Here is an 18,213-nt window from a genome sequence, read left to right as displayed (position 1 = left end):
AAGATAGAAAAATTCTTATTATGCTAGTATAAAAAAGAACCAGATTCATAATTCTAACCTAAATTTATCCCTAAGTAAGCATTAAATTTAGAAAATTAGGTTAAAATAAAATCTAAAAAGTCTTAGCAATGTATCCATTAATTATTAGATTTTCTCTGGATCAAAAAAATCTGTTTTAATATAATTATGGAAATTTTTTTTGGCTTTTTCCTTTTTACCGGTACCGGGGATTGAACTCACGACTGCCTGCTTGCAAAGCAGGTGCTTATGCCGCTGAGCTAAATCCCCAGCCCCCTATGGAAGATTTTTTGAAAAACACTTTTGATTACTAAGGTTTCTGAAAAGTTATGATTAACCATGAAATCTAGAGCTTCTGTGTTTGAATATTATGTACATAAAACATATCACTGTTTAGGGAAAATAACATTATTTTGCGATCCTACTTAAAAAACAAAGCAAAACAAGAAGAAAACAAATCTTTACAGTTTAAAAAAAATTTATCATTATCTAAAATATACCACTAAACGTAATTTTAAAAATTACATGGTTAATATCAGAAGCAATTAACCCCCCTGAGGTAACTTCTATTTTAAAAACATTTCTATTATTAGAAAACACAAAAGTGATATATGATACCAGTAAATAAAAAAGAAAAAAAATTCAAAGAGTTTGATTATGCTATTCCCACAGAACTGTGCTCCTCTGCTGTAAGTACAGTCTATTATAGAACTCTAAAAATGAATCACAACAAACAAAACCACCAAACATGTTCCAAAGAGGTAGCTCAGTGTTACAACATTGAGCTAGCATGCTTAGGCTCACAGATGGAAGGGGGGGAAGCTTTTCCTAGAATACAAAGAGGAATCTACATTTGCATTCCACAAAATAGACTTTAAAAATATATACCAGCTGGTCTGATGGCAGTGGGTTATCAGAACTTATTAACATTAGTGTCACTAAAGTTGGTATACCACCCCCCTCCCCCCGTTAAATTTGACTGGCTTAAAAAAAAATGTATACCTAGAGATTAAATACATTACCCAATAAAATAAAGCATTCACCAAGCTTTAATTTTTACAGATTCTAAAAAAGACATTTTCAACAGTTTTGGACTATTTTCCCTAAAGGCTGTTCATTCATTCAACTAAAGTGATACATATTTTCCATAGCCATACTATTAAGTCATGATTACTCGGCTTCAAAGCCAGATAGGGTGAGGAAAATGAACATTAACAACTCAGTCATACAGCTGTAGTATAAACAGGGAAAGCTAGCAGGATATAGCGACTATAAAATACAAAATTAACACATGTACTGTGCAGTAGAATCCAAAGTTCATGGGATTCTGCCCTGTTGATAAGGGGCTTTGCATGATGAAATAACTGACAATACACTTTCACTACTTCAGCAAACAGCAAACTGAACAAACAATGGAAACATTCTTTTCAGACATGTATCACACGTAGCACAGGCATTTCATTATTAAGAGAAGAAATATACATGTGCATACCCTAGGATTATGCCAGCTTTTTGAATATCTGAAAAAAAATCTGTCACCCAAAGAGAACAGCTCAAGCAAAGTGTGATGGGCTTACTGACTTGAGAAGATCTGAGTTCATGGAGGCTAAGCCAGATAGATTTGTGAGACAGAATACTAGAGAAAGGAGCTACACAGAGGTAGAACTCTAGAGAATGTTCCAGGCACCACTCAAGACATAGGCATAAAAAGCTGCTCTGGGTGCTAGGGTGGAACTCCATGAAGGTGTGCTCCACAGAACTAGTGGGAAAAAACAAGTCACCAGGGTAACAAGGAAAGTAAGTCTTACAGTGACCACGGTACTAGGAGACATTTATGCTCAAGTAGCCACAGTGGAAAGACTCAACCTTCAGGGGAGAACCTAGAAAGACCATGACTTCTAATAAGACCAAACCAGCCCTAGCATGAAAACAACTTCTCACAGGCTTGCACAGGGTTGAAACAAGCCTGAAACAGAACAAGCTTGACCCACAGGAAACTTGCCTGTCCATTAAAAAAAAAAAAAAAAAACAGTGCTAAATAAAGGAACAAAAAATCCATATAATCAATAAGTTAACACGTCTAGCACTAAATAAAAAATCAGTAACCATGTAAAAAGCAGGAAAATATGATTTTTGCCAGAAGAAATCAAGTAACAGAATCAGATTCAGAAGTGACACAGAAAAATGGAATTAGCAGATAAGGATATTAAAAGTGATTATAAATGTTTAATGATTTAAAGCAGGAGTCACCGTTGGGCGTAATTCCAGTATTTAAGAGGCCAAGGCAAGAGGACTACTACAAGTTCGAGGCTAGCCTGGGCTACAAAGTGGGTTTAAGGCCAGCCTGAACTGTCTCAAAAAGACAAAAACTAAACAAACCAACAACAACAACAACAAAAGCAGGAGTCAGCAAACTTAGGGTCTGAGTCAATACCAGTCTACCACCTGCTATACAAATAAAAATTCCAAGAAAACAGCCCTTTTCATCTATTTATACACTGGCTGTATTTGTGGTACAATAACATACAGACTGTGACAGAGACTCTATGGCTTATAAGACCCAAAACATTTACTAGTTGGCCCATCACAGAGTGTTTGCTGAATTCTAATTTAAAGGAAAACATAAATACATAAAGTAACTGTGAGTGTGGAGAGAGGAACAGGGAGAAGGGCAGAGTGGGGAGAGAAGCAAATGAGGCTTCTAGAGTTGAAAAGTAAGACCTGAATAGAAAAATTCACTGGATGGATTATCAGTGGATTAAGTAATCCAGAACACATATCAGAGACTTCCAAGATAGGACCACAGAAAAGTATTCCAAATAAAGGTCACATTAAAAAAAAAAAAAGGCTGGGAAATCAAAGACTCTCAGTGATCTGTGGAACAGTGTCAATTAATCTAATATATATGTAACTGGAGCTTGCCAAGAAAGCACTAGAACAAGTAATGGCCAAATATTTTCCTGGTTTGATGATAAGCAAAGCTCAGTCAGGATCAATAAAGAAACTACAACATAATTAAAATGCTGAAGATTATGCTACAGAAAAATCATAAATAACTGCTCTAACTCTGTGATAGAAAAAACTTAAAAGCAATCAAAAAGGATAAAAATAACACACTACCCATAGGGAAAATCACATACGACTTCATCAGAAGTAACTGCAACAGACAACAGAATTACTTCTTTTAACTACAGAAAGAAGGGGAAAAAAGGAAAACAAAGCCTTGTGAATTCAGAGCCCAGAAGAAATATATTTCAAAATAAGATGAAATAAAACCATTTTCAGATAAACAAACCCAAACTAATTTGTTCCAGCAGATATGAAGTACAATAAATGTTAACAGATGTTCTCAGATGGAGGAAGAGTGATACTAGATGATGGAAAGCTGAGTGTACATAGAATGAAGAACACTGGAAAGACAGAAGACTTGCCCTCACTGTCATCTCTTTTTTTTTTTTTTTTTTTTTTTTTTTGGTCTTTTTCCTTTTTAAGGGTACCGGGGATCGAACTCATGACTGCCTGCTGGCAAGGCAGGTGCTTATGCCACTGAGCTAAATCCCCAGCCCCCTGTCATCTCTTTATAAAAGATAACTAATAGTAGCTGGGTGTAGTTTAGCATGTATCCACTATATAGTAAATTTGTTCAATTATATTTTCTTCTTCTTATTATTTTTAAACAAGGTCTCATTATGTAGTGCAGGTTGGCATTGAACTCCCAGCAATCTTCCTGCCTCAGCCTCCCAAGTACTGGGATTACAGGTGTATGTGTAACCATTCCTGGCCAATTATACTTTAATTCTTTTCAAAATTAAAATTAGCCAAAGCATCTTTTTTGGTACATTCTTAAAGCCACATGTTGTTACTTGGGAGCCCGAGGCAGGAGCACCTCAAATTTGAGGCCATCCTAAGTGACTGGAGAGAATGTCTCAAAATTAAAAAAAAAAAAAAAAAAATCTACAAAACAGGGAGAGGATCGCTGGGATGTACCTTGGTAATATAGTGCTCACCCAGATTCAAGAAGCCTTGGGCTCAATCCCCAGTAACAATCACCCCAAATTACATTTCCATAGTTTATATTCTTTTGTAAATAGTATAAAAAAGCAGTGTTAGTGACTGAAAAAAAATTCAACTCACAATTTTATGGAATCAACTTTTATACTAGCTTTAGCGGTAGTATTAAGGGAAATTTAAAATTTAAAAAAATAGTCCTGTAAGAGGTGAAATTATATATATATATATTTTGGTCTTTGAGACAAGGTTTGCCTTGCAGTTCTGGCTGGGCCTGAACTCACTCTGTATTCCAGGCTGGCCTTCAACTTTTAGCAATCCTCCTACCTCACTCTCTCAAATGCTAGGATGACTGTGTCTGGCTCTGAAACTCTTAATTTTAGGGAAGGGTGTACTGGGAATTGAACTGAGGACCTCATCCTTGCCAGATAGGGGTTACATTACTGAGCTTAAGTCCCGGCCTGAAATTTTAATTCTTTTTTGTCTTTTTCCTTTTTATCGGTACCAGGGATCAAACTCATGACTTACTGCTTACAAGGCAGGTGCTTATGCCACTTATGCCTGCTTACAAGGCAGGTGCTTATGCCGCTGAACTAAATCCCCAGCCCCAATTCTTTAAAATTATATCAAACAAAATTATCTTAATCTGGGCCACCCCATTCAGGACCCCTCTGGAAATTCTGGAGCTATTCTCCTACTTCTTATTTCTAATAAAACTTTCCTAACCTAAAACAAAAAATTAAAAACATCAACAACAACAAAAAAACAAAGTCTGACATTGAAAAGAAATTTGTTTGTTTATTTGTTTTTGGTACCAGGGATTGAACTCACCCCGCACTTGCCAGGCAGGCGTTTAACCATACTGTCCAATATAACCCACAGAAAGATGTTCTGGCGCCATAAACACAAATTAAAAGACTACATTCTTTTTTGTTTGTTTTAAGAAAGGCTTTTGCCACGTAGTTCAGACTGGCCTTTTACTCGCGTATGTACCCTGGGCTGGCCTCGAACTTGTGATGATTCTCCTGCCTCAGCTTCTTAAGTGCTGGCATTACAGGTTTGTGCCACCACACATGGCTAGAATTAATACATTTATGCTTCTAATCTGTGGGAAAAAAATGTAGTTGTAAAGTGATGAAACAGGATGTGCATTAAGGTTTCATTTCAACAAATAAAATACTTTCTAGATTTTGTACTTTGTACCTTCTTTGGATTTACTGTAGAGCGGCTGATTTTCTGTAATAGTATGTTCCACATATACATTTGAGCATTTAAGAAACTGAAAAAATTATACTCCTATCTATGTTTTATCAAGAAATACAGTGTATAATCCTCAAAATCAGAGAGATTAGGGGTAACTTTGGGTTTATTTTAAGGTCATGTTTTAAAAACTATAAAATCTAAAAGAATCTTATTAGTTCATTTTAAGCCTAATTTAGTCAAGCCTCTTTATCAACCAAGATGGAGACTAGTATAGTAAGAATGGAGTGTGTGTATCAGTAAGGAAGACAAGCAGACAGGAGACAGACATTCTCACACTCAAAGCTGCTCCCTCAGAACTGACAAAACATTCCTAAAGACTGGAGTTGTTTGCACAACATCTGTAATGTTAATTCATGGCCTAATTCATCATCTATACACAGAAGTCAAGTGAGAACCCAAAGGCAAAATTTCCAATTAGTTTTGTCTGGAAAGTTCAAGCTAAAGGTAATAAAATCAAGAATCCTGTGGTGATTCACTGGGAAAGCATGTGTTTGCCATGCGCCTTTACTAAGGAACAAAAGGAGTCAGCGGTTAGTCTGGAGGGTGATTCATGCGGAGTATCTGGGTGATAAATGAAGAGATGACAAACTGTTATCTGTGTGAGTTGCAAACCCCCTCCCTCTGATTTTTAAGTTTAGCTTTTAGGGGACTTATTGCATACTCAGAAATTCTACTCCTCAAGTTTTTTAAGCCATTGCTTTTCTCATCAGAGAAAACAACTTACTTAAGGTTATGATTTACAGTAAATAATTCTAGAAAAAGCAAAAAACTGCTAATTTCAAGTGGGCACTGAACACTCTACCAGTTGGGCTAGGATACAATCCAGTGGTAAAATGCTTTCCTAGAATGCATAAGGCCCTTGGTTCAATTCCCAGTAGTGAGGGAAGCTGAAGCAAGATGATCATGAGTTTGAAGTCAGCCTGGGTTACACAGCAAAACTGCTTTTAGAAACAATTTATTTTAAACCTATTCTTTATGTTCTTTTTTAAAGAAGGTCTCAAGTTATGTCTCTCATCTCTTTTTATAAAATACAGTACAATATGTCTGAAGGTACTAACTTGGACATTAGTTAATGTGGGTTTTGGTTTTCTAAATCCATTAATGGCTTAATAGGTATAATCAGAATTCTATGTTTTCTTCTTTCAACAAAAAGCCCAGTTATATCCATACTACCCAGCATGGAAGATTATGAGATTATATTACAAAAGTGCAAGTATAGTACAAAGCTACTAGCCAAAACAAAAGTATAAATCCTATAATATTATTTCAAGTTCCAAGTTATACGGTATTGTCTTGGTGTCATTTTTATTATACTGAATTAACCTATATGTAAAAAGTGTATTTATCTATCTTCTTTAAACCTAAGTAAATTTTAAAAAATTTTATGGCCAGATAATAATTGTATGTGTTAAGGGAGAACAGTGTCATGTTTCGATGTATTTGTACCTTTTATATTGCTCAACTCAAGACACTTAGGTTATTTATCATTTCAAGAGTCATTAAACCTAAGCAACATTAAACTGACTTAAGCGTTCAAGAGACAGCTCTTCAAAAAGGTTAGTGTAAATTGTTTAAAATTCATATCTGACTAAACAGTTTTAAACTCACTGAATCTTCTTAGTTTTCCTTTAAGCACATATTAATAATCACTGTCTTAAGGACAGGAAGTTATCCAGTCTGTGTATACCCTCTTTGCTTGACAAAACCCCAGCCCTAGGTCCCAGAGACCTTGATTTCTCCTTTTGATGTGGTGACACTCATCAGACTCTGTACATGAGTCATTCCTTGGGGGAAGACAGAGAAGAGCGCATGACCCCATCAAACAAAAGGCAAACAGATTGTTTTCAAAGGCCTGCTGGTCTTCCCACAGGGCCCTGAGTCACTACAAGCTTGTAGCTACAGCCATTATCAAGTCAGACCAGAACTTTAGTTTTTGGCAATTTCCCCTTTTTTGGTCTTAAAGAGGGATACACAGGTGAGCAAGGAAGCAATAATCAGAAGTTGAGCTAAAGCTGGGTGTGGTGACACCCAGCTGTATCCCAGCACATAGGGAGGTTGAGGCTGGAGGACTGTAAGTTCAAGTTCTGTTTGAACAATTTAGTAAGGACATGTCCTAAAATAAACAGTTCTGGGAATGTAGCTCAGTGGTAGATGCCCCATGTCCAGTTTCCATTATCACCAAAAAAAAAAAAAAAAAAAAAAAAAAAGTCAAGCAGAAATCATAGTGAAGTTGCTTATCTGTTATCTGTTTTTAAAATTATTATTCTTTTTTTTTTCTGGTCTTTTTCCTTTTTATCGGTACCGGGGATCGAACTCACGACTGCCCGCTTGCAAGGCAGGCGCTTATGCCGCTGAGCTAAATCCCCAGCCCCTAACTTTTTTTTTGTCTTGCCCCCTAAAATTATTATTCTATCTCATAGTATATTAACAAATACTGTTAATATTTCATTTACTGAAACTACTTCATCATTACATTCTAATCAATATCCACGCTGTTTTCCAAATAGAATTTACTTTTAGCAATAAATAACCAATTGAAAAGTATCAGTAATGTTTACATCCAATGAGAAAAGAACTTCAAAACAGCATAGAATATTAGAAAGTACTTATACATTAAAGAGAACAGGTGCCACATACAGAAGTGGTCATGAGGAAGTAGTCAAGGTAAGTTTTTTTTTTTTTTGGTACCGGGATCAAACTCGCACTTGCCAGGCAGGCACTTAAGCCACTGAGCTAAATCCGCAGCCCAAGATAAAAGTTTTAAAAGGTACAATTTTTACCTCATGTTTTAATAATGAAATAATAGCAAACTTTAAAGGACAAATAGGCATTTAGATTTTACAGAGGCCAATATCTCACAACTGATTTTCTTTGTATCTAACTTAAAGAGTCCAGTATTGTTTTTATTAAAGTGGTCATATTACATGGTTCATAAATATTATTCAAAAGATAATGCCTTCATGTTACAGCTTCTAATAAAATGTGGTGTAGTCTACAATATAATAGTTATAAACTTTACTACTTCCAAATTGCTTCTAAAAAAGACAACTCTAATGCTTAAAACATACAAAAATCCTCCAAAGTATGAAGAAATTATTAAATTATGCTATTAAAAATGTTCAACCTTCTACTTATGTCTACATATCTGGATATTTAAAAAATTATAAAATGGGACAAGTGTGAGAGATGTATGCCTGTAATCCCAGCACTTGGGAGGATGAAGCAGGAGGATTGCTGTGAGTTTGAGGCCAATCTGGACTACAAAGTGAATTCAAAGCCAGCCTGAACAGCATGAAACCATATCTCAAAAAGAGTCCCCCACCCCCAATTATAAAATGGTTGTTGATGTATTATCTTTATAGTTCTTTGTCTAGGAGTAGGCATATTTGGAAGAGATACTCACAGGGTTTCATTAAATCTTTTCTCCAGGAAATTGCTCCATCTAGTGTCAAAAACTGTATATACATATCACATATAGAATGGTAAACTGTATTAAATAGAAAAGCCTTTTATAATTCATTAATGGCACAGTTTACAAACTGCCCTTTAATCTTCTTATCCTATAAATTGGTGAATCATGATGTATGTGCATACAAACAAGTGTGTTTGAAATAAAGTTCTCATTAAGGACCAAATTTCCCATTGTTAAAACAGCTGTTTATATTGTAAGTCATATTTTTCTGTTAATTTTTTATAACATCTAAAATTTTAAAAAATTCTGAGCTGGTGTATAACTCAGTAACAGAGTGCTTGCCTAGCATGTCTGAGGCCCTGGGTTCAACTGCCAAAAACGACAAAAACATGGCTAGCTAGCTCTCTATATCTCCCAGGCTCAATCTACTTCTGGTTTACCATTGTTAACATAACAAAGTACAAGCTCCAGATCAAGTCCAGCTGTCTCTTTTGAGTACAGTTTTACTGGAAAACAGCCATAGTCAATCATTTATGTACCACTGATGGCTGTTATATAATTCTTAGCACAGAGTAGAGTAACTGTGCGACACTGTATGGCTCACAATGTCTGAGCAAGTACTATTCTGATCCGAAACAGATACACTCTCGCAACCTAGATCAGACCATTAACAAGGTAGAAACTTTGACTCATCCAAACATGCTGCACAGAGACGCACCAAAAAGGTCAAGAGCTGCTTTGTTCAAACATTAACTCACTGCTTTCACACGGAGCATAATTTCTATAACATCCGAGACTGCGTAAGTGTTCCTGGGTCACTCGTGCCAAATCTGCTCAAAGAAAACCTGCTGCATGTTTGCTAAGACTAAGCTAAATCTGCCAGTAAGGTTCAAAAAACTAATACAGAAGAGTGTGCTTAGAAGGTACTCTCCTAGAAAAATCTGCCAACCACAGAAGTTTTTTTCTCCATCTTATCCACATATAAAAACAGTAAAGTAAATGAACCAAATCAGTAGCTTGGATTACTTGCAGGCAAAGTCTGCTCACGTGGTTATCAAATAATAAAAGGATAAGAAAGAGAATCAGGAAGAACTATAGTTCATATATTTGTTTAATTTCTATTTGGTTATTTGATAACATACTAAAAAGATAAACCAGAGATCATAGTATTTTGGGACATTGAATAAAATGATTTAAAAATTCACATGTAAAAATCACACATGACGCCTGCTGTTTTCTCAAAATTTAAACACTGAATGCAAAAAAGTACATTAAAATATTTTTTCTACAGTAGAAGTGAGATATAGTTTTATGTGCTGGAGAAACAGAGACTATGCTAATGCTGACATAAAATTATCTAGCAAATTAAGATAAAATCTTATGTAGATCAGGTTTACATCAGTAGTCACAATTAAGATGCAGATGTCAGGGCCAAACTGTTTTGCCTAAAGAATCTGTCTACTCCAAAGCTCATAGTCTTCAAACGTTTTATTTTATTTCAATATACTTTTATTGAGTATGTATTTTGTACCAGGAACTATTCTAGATCCTTGGAATATAGCAGTATATTAAGAAAAATCCTAACCCTCAAAGAGTTCTTATTTTATAAGTGAAGCACACATTTCAGCAGATTTTCTTTTATCTTACTTGTTGGTACTGAGGGTTGAACCCAAAGGCATACTACCACTAAATTATACCCTAGCCTGCCTGCTTTCTTTCATTTATAGACAAGATCTTGCTAAGTTGCCCAGGTTGTCCTCAAGTTTGCAATACTCTTTATCTGTCACCTAAGTAACTGGAACACAATACCAAATCTGGCTATTCTAATTATTTTAGCTTCTTGTACTCCCATACAATAGCCGATTCCCCTAAATCTGAAACCTCTTTTTCTCCTGCGGTGTTGAGATGAATCCAGGGCTTTGAACATCCTCAGCAAGGAATATACATACTACTGAACTATGTCCCCAGACTCTTTAATGTTTATTTTGAGACAGGGTTATCCAAGTTGCCTAAGCTGTTCTAGAACTTGTGGTTCTCCCGCCTCAACCTTCGAAATTGCTGGGATTTGAAGATGTGTGCCCATGTCACCTTGTTCTGTCATTTCTTTAGCTTGGGAACCATTATCTTTCATACAGATTACTTTTCTAACTGGACTCCCATGTTCTAAATGAACTTTGTATTACCAGGTTCTTCACCATCAAATCTATGCTACACAATGTTGCCAGAGTCATGCTCCTAAAACACCTGTAAGCACTCTTAGGGACATGTAAAATCTAAATTTTCTAGCCTGATTTTGCAGAACATTACACGATTTGAAATCAATCTATTTTCTCACATGGGTTTTTTTTTTTTTTTTTTTTTTTTTTTTTTTTTTTTAATTTGGAGAAGAGTAAAAAGCCTCCCATTATCCTTTTTTAATCTCTGCCTTCCCCTCAACAAACTCATTCAGGTTTACCTAGTGCTTTTTCCTTCAAGCAAATTCATTATTATTTTAGGGGCCACATGACAATTTATGATGGTATTTACTAAAATGACATAGTACAATTATTTATAAAATATATACTTTTATGTTTAATTTCTTGTGTAATTTACATGATACTTTAGAATGTTTTGCCTAAAGTAAATGGTCAAGTTTTTTTTTTCTTTTTCTTTTCTCAGGGATGCTGAGGATCAAACTCAGGTCTAAGCATGCACTCTATCATTAGACCATGGCCCCAGCTACCTATGCAAGGCTTTTGAAGAGAATTAGCACAGTGATGATTTTATAAAAGAATTCTAATGTGGTGCTGGGGAAGAACCCCAGGCCTTATTATGTATGTTAAGCTAGTGCTCTACCACTGAGGGACAACCTCATACCAAATGTAATTTTGTGAGACCATAAGGCAGCCCATTAGTTCTCAGTGCAAGTCTAAAAGAGGATTCAGAAATGCAACATTTATCGTTTTAGGAAGTAGTTAGGGTCCAACAAAAAAACCAATGTAGTAGGACTGTGGTATAACTCAGTGGTAGAATACCTGCTTAGCGAAATGTAGCTCTGAGTCTGCCCCAACATCACCAACGAAACAAGCCCCAAAACTGTAACAAATATTACCCAGATTCATCCAGAGAATTATCAAATTCTAAAGCAAAAGAGTATAGTTATGAAGACAGAACATTTAAAATCTTTTTAAGAATAGTATGTAAAGGGGTCAGTTTAGCTCAGTGGCATAAGTGCCTGCCTGGCAAGTATGAGGTCATCAGCTCAATACCTGGTACCCCCCCCAAAGAAAAACATAGAAAAACATATTATACATATACATTAATAGGTGCTGGGGATCGATTAAACTCACGATCTCATGCTTGCCAAGAAGATACCTGAGCTACTGAGCTAAAACCCCAGCCCCATAAAATTATTAAAAACAGATATTCGCTAACCAAATCAAGAAACAGAAACACGTAACAGTGGTCACCGCCTATTACTATCATGACTTACAAAGTGCCTGTAAATAAGACAATGTGGTTAAATAAAACGAAAGAGCAATGTGATATTAGTGCCATGACAGACAATTCAGTAGAACATAGTAATAATACCTTCAAAGAATTTCTTACACATTATTCTTTGTAGTTCTAAAAAAAAAAAAAATCACAGTCGGTTTATCAAGTTATACAAAAATAACCTGCTTAAATTTTGACAGGTATTACATTACTTCTGTACATAAAACTGGGGAGAACTAATAGCATTATAAATTATGTATTTTAATTCATGAATATAGTATATCCTGTTTATCTAGAGCTTTTTAATGTTTTAGCTTTATGTAGAAGTCAGTCATATCTCTCACTAGATTTATTCCTAGGATTTTGCTTTTGAGTGGTATTCTAAAAAGTATTTCCTAAAAAATTTCATTCTCTACATGTTTATCTGGTATGCAAAAATAGTTGTTACATGTATGTTGACACTGTACCCAAAACTATGCTACATTCTCCTGTTAATTTGCTTTATATATTTATCTATAATTTTTCTTAATTCATATTCTACTTTCATTTCAGTATAACTATAAGCTTTTCCTTCATTGACACTGAATGGCCAGTCTTACATTTGCAATTAGGATTAAACCCAGGCAAGTGAGCTATATCTCTAGACCTCACCCACCCACTTTTTCTTTTTTGAGACAGGGTCTTTCTAAGTCACTTAAATTGCCCAGGTTGGGCTTCAACTTGCCTTTTTCTTGCCTCGGCCTCCCAGGGGGGGCCATTATGTCCAGCTTGTTCTATGTTCCTTTTGTCTTCCTTCTTGCTTCCTTTTGGGTTGGTTTTTTTTTTTTAAACTAAAAACTAGTTTTTTTGCCTTCTCCTGATAGCTCAGTAGTTATACATGTTTGCATAGTTTGTAGTGCAGAGACAAAAAATCATAACACACATTCTTGTTCACTAAAGTCATAAGATTTTGCCTTTATGAGGGCAATATAAATCATCTTAGAGTGGCATAATTTTAACTCTTTCAGACCTATTTGTAGATCATCCATTTAAATAATTTCTGCATATTTTAACTCTCTCAAGAAGTTATCATTTAGGCTTTACAACGTCAATCTTAATTTAAATGTACCCAAATATTTACCTTTCTCTGATTCTCCATCCCTTAAAGCATCTATGGGTGTCTAGTTCTTTTTGCCCAACGAATACCTTGTTTTTGTCTTTAGTTCCAGGGATTCAACTCATGACCTCACACTTGCCAGGGAGGTGTTTAGGCCGCAGAGCTAAATCCTCAGCTCCAACAAACAACTTCTAGAATTTCTTTCAGAGCACGTATGCTGGTGACAAACTTTATTTTGGAAATATCTTTATTTTACACCATTCATAAGATACTTCAGTAAAGAATCATCTGTTGGCAGTCATTTTCATTACCACTGTAATGATATTTTTCTACTGTGAAGTGACTTCTCAAACAATAACAACATAAAATGAGGCTTACTGCAGTTCCTTTGAAGATAATGTTTCTTTCCATCTCGCCTCTTTCTTGTCAGCATATTTTTCTCTAGCCTATTTTCCAATTCATTAGTTTTCTCTAAGCTTCATCAAAAGAAACCCCTGAAGTGAGTGGTTAATTCCAGTTTTTACAAATTAGCCCTAGACTGTCATAACTTCTAATTTTTTGTTATAAATTAAAGTTATTTGTTAATCTCCTTGACCAACATTAATTTTGGATCAAAATACATTTCTAATTACTCTATTTTATGGAGCCCCTTTGGAGCTGTTTTTCTTGTTTTTAATTAAATCAACTTATATCCTTATATATTGGATTACTTTCTATTATTATTTGGGTTTTATATTTGAATTTGCAACTTCAAAAATCTTGGGATGATATAATAAGCCTGAAATGATTTTAAGCCTGAAATCATTTTATTAAGTTTCCTTTTCAGTGGGTGGCTGTACCAGGTCACCAGAACTTCTAAGGAGATAGCAAAATCACTTGAGATTCAGGATTCACTATCTAGTGTAATCATTATCTAGTTTATCTTTTCTTTTTTTTTTTTTTTTGGTACCAGAAATCAAACTCACGACCTTGCACTTGCCAGGCAGCCACTTATGCTGCTGAGCTATACTCCCAGACTTCATATTTTCTTTTAAACTGTGACCTTTCAGGGTTGTCTAAAGACTACAGGTTTACTGCGATCTATCTTTATCCAGTCTCCCCTCTCTGGGACTATTTTTCCTATAGTCCCAGTTTTTGCAATAATGCTTATTGAACCCAGGGCCTTTTAGGATGCTAAGCTAGTGCTCCATCACTGAGCTATAGCCCCGGTACTTTTTAACTGATTTTTTTTGTTGTTGTTGTTGAGACAATGTCTTGCTAAATTGCAGAGGCTGCCTCAAACTCATAATTATCCTGCTTCAGTCTCCCCAGCAGCTGGGCATTACCGGTGTGCATCTCCAACCCAGTTTTCTGGGTTTCCTTTTTAAACTAAATCCTAATCTTAGATTCCTTTATTTATTTTTTTCAAATCTATGATATCTTTAAACATATATTTTAAGGTTTTATACATGCCTTTATGATACACAAGAGAGTCTGTGTATCAGTGTATCATTTGTGTATCACAGACCAAGTTGTCTGGTTTATCACTGGAAATGGAATAAGCAGTAGCTTTCAACCATGCTGTGACACAATGTTGTAATTACATAAATCAATTTGGAGATATGCTTCCATCAATCTGGTGAGAATAGCTAAAGCATATAAACTGAAATGATTTCTTGCTTTAAAACATAAGTTAGTGAGGGCTGGGGATTTAGCTCAGCAGCATAAGCACCTGCTTAGCAAGTGCAAGATCATGAGTTCGATCCCCAATATCCAAAAAAAAAATCCCACAAACAAAAACATAAGTCAATGTTAGTGAGGCTAGCTGGATAATTTAGTGAGATCCTGTGTAAAATTAAAAAAAAAGAGCTGGGGTTGTATTTGTGTATTCCCTGGGATGACTTCCCAGTGCTGTGGAATAGGGACAGAAAAGTTAACATTTCACTCATATAATATTAACTGGTCTTATGTAGGCAAAATTTGCAAAGCATAAATATAGGTAAACAATAGAACATGTCTCTAAGCTAAATAGAGGAAGCTTGTGTGTGTGTGGTGCTGGTGATTGAATCCATGGCCTTTGCACTGAGCTACATTCCTAATCCTCTCGCCTTTTCTCTGCAAGAGGATCTTGAGGTCACTACCTAAATTGGGCTAAAATTATATTAATATTACCTAAATTTCATCTCCTGCCCCAGCCTCTCACAGTACTGGAATTACAGACATGGAATACTAACCTTGTGATGATTTTTAGATAAAGTTGCTTTACATGTGAATTTATCCATAATAGAACCTGCAAATGTAGTATTTTACTTGTGTTAGCAATACCATCTAGTGGCAGCTACATGTAAATACAGAAAAAACTCATTTTTAACCTTTAGTGGATCACTGGACAATCTGACTGTTACAGCGGGTTTTTTTGGGGGGGGATTGTTTTCGTAAGAAAAGAAGCTCATTTGTACAGATTCAAACAACAAGTACACTGTTCTGGGGGAATTACCAGGCCTTCTGAAGCCTATTTGCTAATAATTCAAATTAACAAAACCCAGCTAACTTAGTGGCCCAACTAAATATGTCCAGCCATGCAGAGAAGAAATCCATTCACTTTTCTTTTATCTCTCCCTTTCTGGTTGACACTGTTAAACAACCACTATTCTTACATAACAGTACCTAACTTTTCCTTTTTGGCTAGCTATCTAATCTGTGTAAACTATTACCTTTATATTGCTTTCCAATCAATTGATAAAATATGAAAAATGCTCATATTACTTTTAATCCCTGATGTCCAGTAAAGGGAATTATGCTGAAGAGTTGGTTAATTCCTTTTCTTTGTTAAAATGGATTTCTTTTTTTTTTTTGTACCGGGGATTGAACTCATGACCTTGCACTTACCAAGCAAGCACGTGAATCGCTGAGCTAAATCCCCAGCCCTAAAATGAATTTCTTTTTTTTTTTTTTTTTGTCTTTTTCCTTTTTATCGGTACCAGGGATCAAACGCACGACTGCCTGCTTGCAAGGCAGGCGCTTAAATCCCCAGCCCCTAAAATGAATTTCTTAAAAACAAACAACGCCCCCCCCCCACCAAAAAAACCCCCAAAAAACTGATTTTTTTCAAATTTTGCTATAAATTACTGTCAAAAAGAGCCCTATTTCTGACCAAATTAGTTCCCTAACAATGATCACTTGGTCTCCAAACTGAGGACTTTTAATCAGGCAGAGATATCTGTTTTATTACCATAAAAAAGAAAGATATGACAATGTTATCATCACATCTTGCAGACAGGGTTATATAAAACCTTAAACATATTTTTTTTTCTTTTTTCATACTGGAAATTGAACTCAGGATCTCATGCTTGATGGATAGGTGCTGTGCTGCTGAGCTGTATCTGCCAATAAAACCTTATAAATGAAAGCAGATGTAGTTAAGACTTTTCCAAACACAATTACATTTCCTAGATAGAAAATAAAAAAAATAGTGACCTATAAGGATAAAAATTCTACCAACCATTTATCACTAACAAAACGTAAATCTGAAAAATCTAACCAAGCCTAGAATGATGGCTCATGTTCGTAATCCGAGTGCTCAGGACACTGAGGCAAGAAGACTGTCACAAGTTCCAAATTGAGCCTGGGCTACATAGTGAGCTCAAGGCCAGCCTATACTACAAATTGAGACCTGTCCAAAATCAACCAAGTGATCAATCAATCGATTAACTTAAAGCTTTGTAATAGTTTTTATTAATAACAAAACAAACTTTAAAACATCTGACTTTGCTTTGCTTAAGTTTTCTCTTTTCCATGTTTCCAAAGTTGAGAAACAAAGAATTTACTTACTAATGAAAGGTCTGCTATACTATTTATTAATAATTACCTGGTTCTTAGAAGGAAGAAATAATTCATGTAAAGGAATAATCACAGAACCCAGCACACAAACATTAAATAGATGTTGGCTAGTCTATCAGTTAGGGTAGGGTAGATAATACTAAAGTAACAACCTAAAGCTCTCAAGCAACAGTTACCACTTATGTTCATATTTCACTCATCAAAGCACATCATTTGGCTAGAATTCAACAAAGGAGCTGGGCGTGGTGGCACACATCTGTAATTCCAGCACATGGGAGGCTGAGTTTGAGGCCAGCCTGAACTATCAAGGGAGAACCTGCCTCAAAAACAACAGCAACAATAAAACAGGGTGAGGATACAAAATTTCTCCACAAAAATGGATACTCAAAAGAGGTGAAAACAGAATTGACTTTAATCCATAGTACTGTAAGTCTGACAATGAATTTGTTCTGTTAGTAGTTAACCTTTTGCAACCTGATTTTTCTCTTAACCAGTCAATTCATAAACCAAAAGCCAGTGATATCTTATGTTTTTCTTTCACTTGGGTTGTCTGAAAATTATTCTTTGTAAATACTCTTTTTTCTTCATTTTCTCTTGAAGCTGTATTTTTTTTTTTTTTTAAATCGGTACCAGGGATGGAACTCATTAACTGCCTGCTTGCAAGGCAGGCGCTTATGCCGCTGAGCTAAATCCCTAACCCTCTTCATTTTCTCTTACAATCAGGAAATCCTAAAAGAAAAGTCTGTGTTTAAATGAAAAGACTTAAGAACAAAAGATAATTGGGTCAAATGAAATGGCTTATTTTGGGTGTTTCTTTTGAGACAAGAAACAAAACAAAACAAAACAAAAACCAAAAAAAAAAAAACACCAACCATGTATCTAACACATTGCTCTCTAATCCAGTATCTGAATGTGTGCCTGTGCATGTTTGTGCACATATGCTATCAAAGCCTTTGATCCATTTTGATTGGCATGTGCTAAAAAAGTGTGTTTATTAATGATGTAAGATGAGGTCTCACTATGTTGCCTAGACTAGCCTTGAATTCAGAGTCCTCCCAGCTCAACCTAGGATTACAGGTGAGCACAAAAAGTGGAACTACTATTTGGTAAAATTCAGTGTTGA

At 35.4% G+C, this 18,213-nt stretch overlaps 1 protein-coding gene across 1 annotated transcript in view; it reads right to left on the bottom strand.

Moving 5' to 3' along the window:
- Vmp1 (vacuole membrane protein 1) overlaps positions 1 to 18,213 on the bottom strand; it is a 110,676-nt gene that overhangs the window by 60,346 nt on the left and 32,117 nt on the right. The gene's annotated exons all lie outside the window — the stretch shown is intronic.

Source organism: Cavia porcellus, unplaced genomic scaffold (genome assembly GCF_034190915.1).
Source record: "Cavia porcellus strain 051 isolate PalLab524CR breed Dunkin Hartley unplaced genomic scaffold, mCavPor4.1 scaffold_6, whole genome shotgun sequence".
Lineage (NCBI taxonomy): Eukaryota > Metazoa > Chordata > Mammalia > Rodentia > Caviidae > Cavia > Cavia porcellus.
This window is presented reverse-complemented; position numbering and strand designations above follow the sequence as displayed.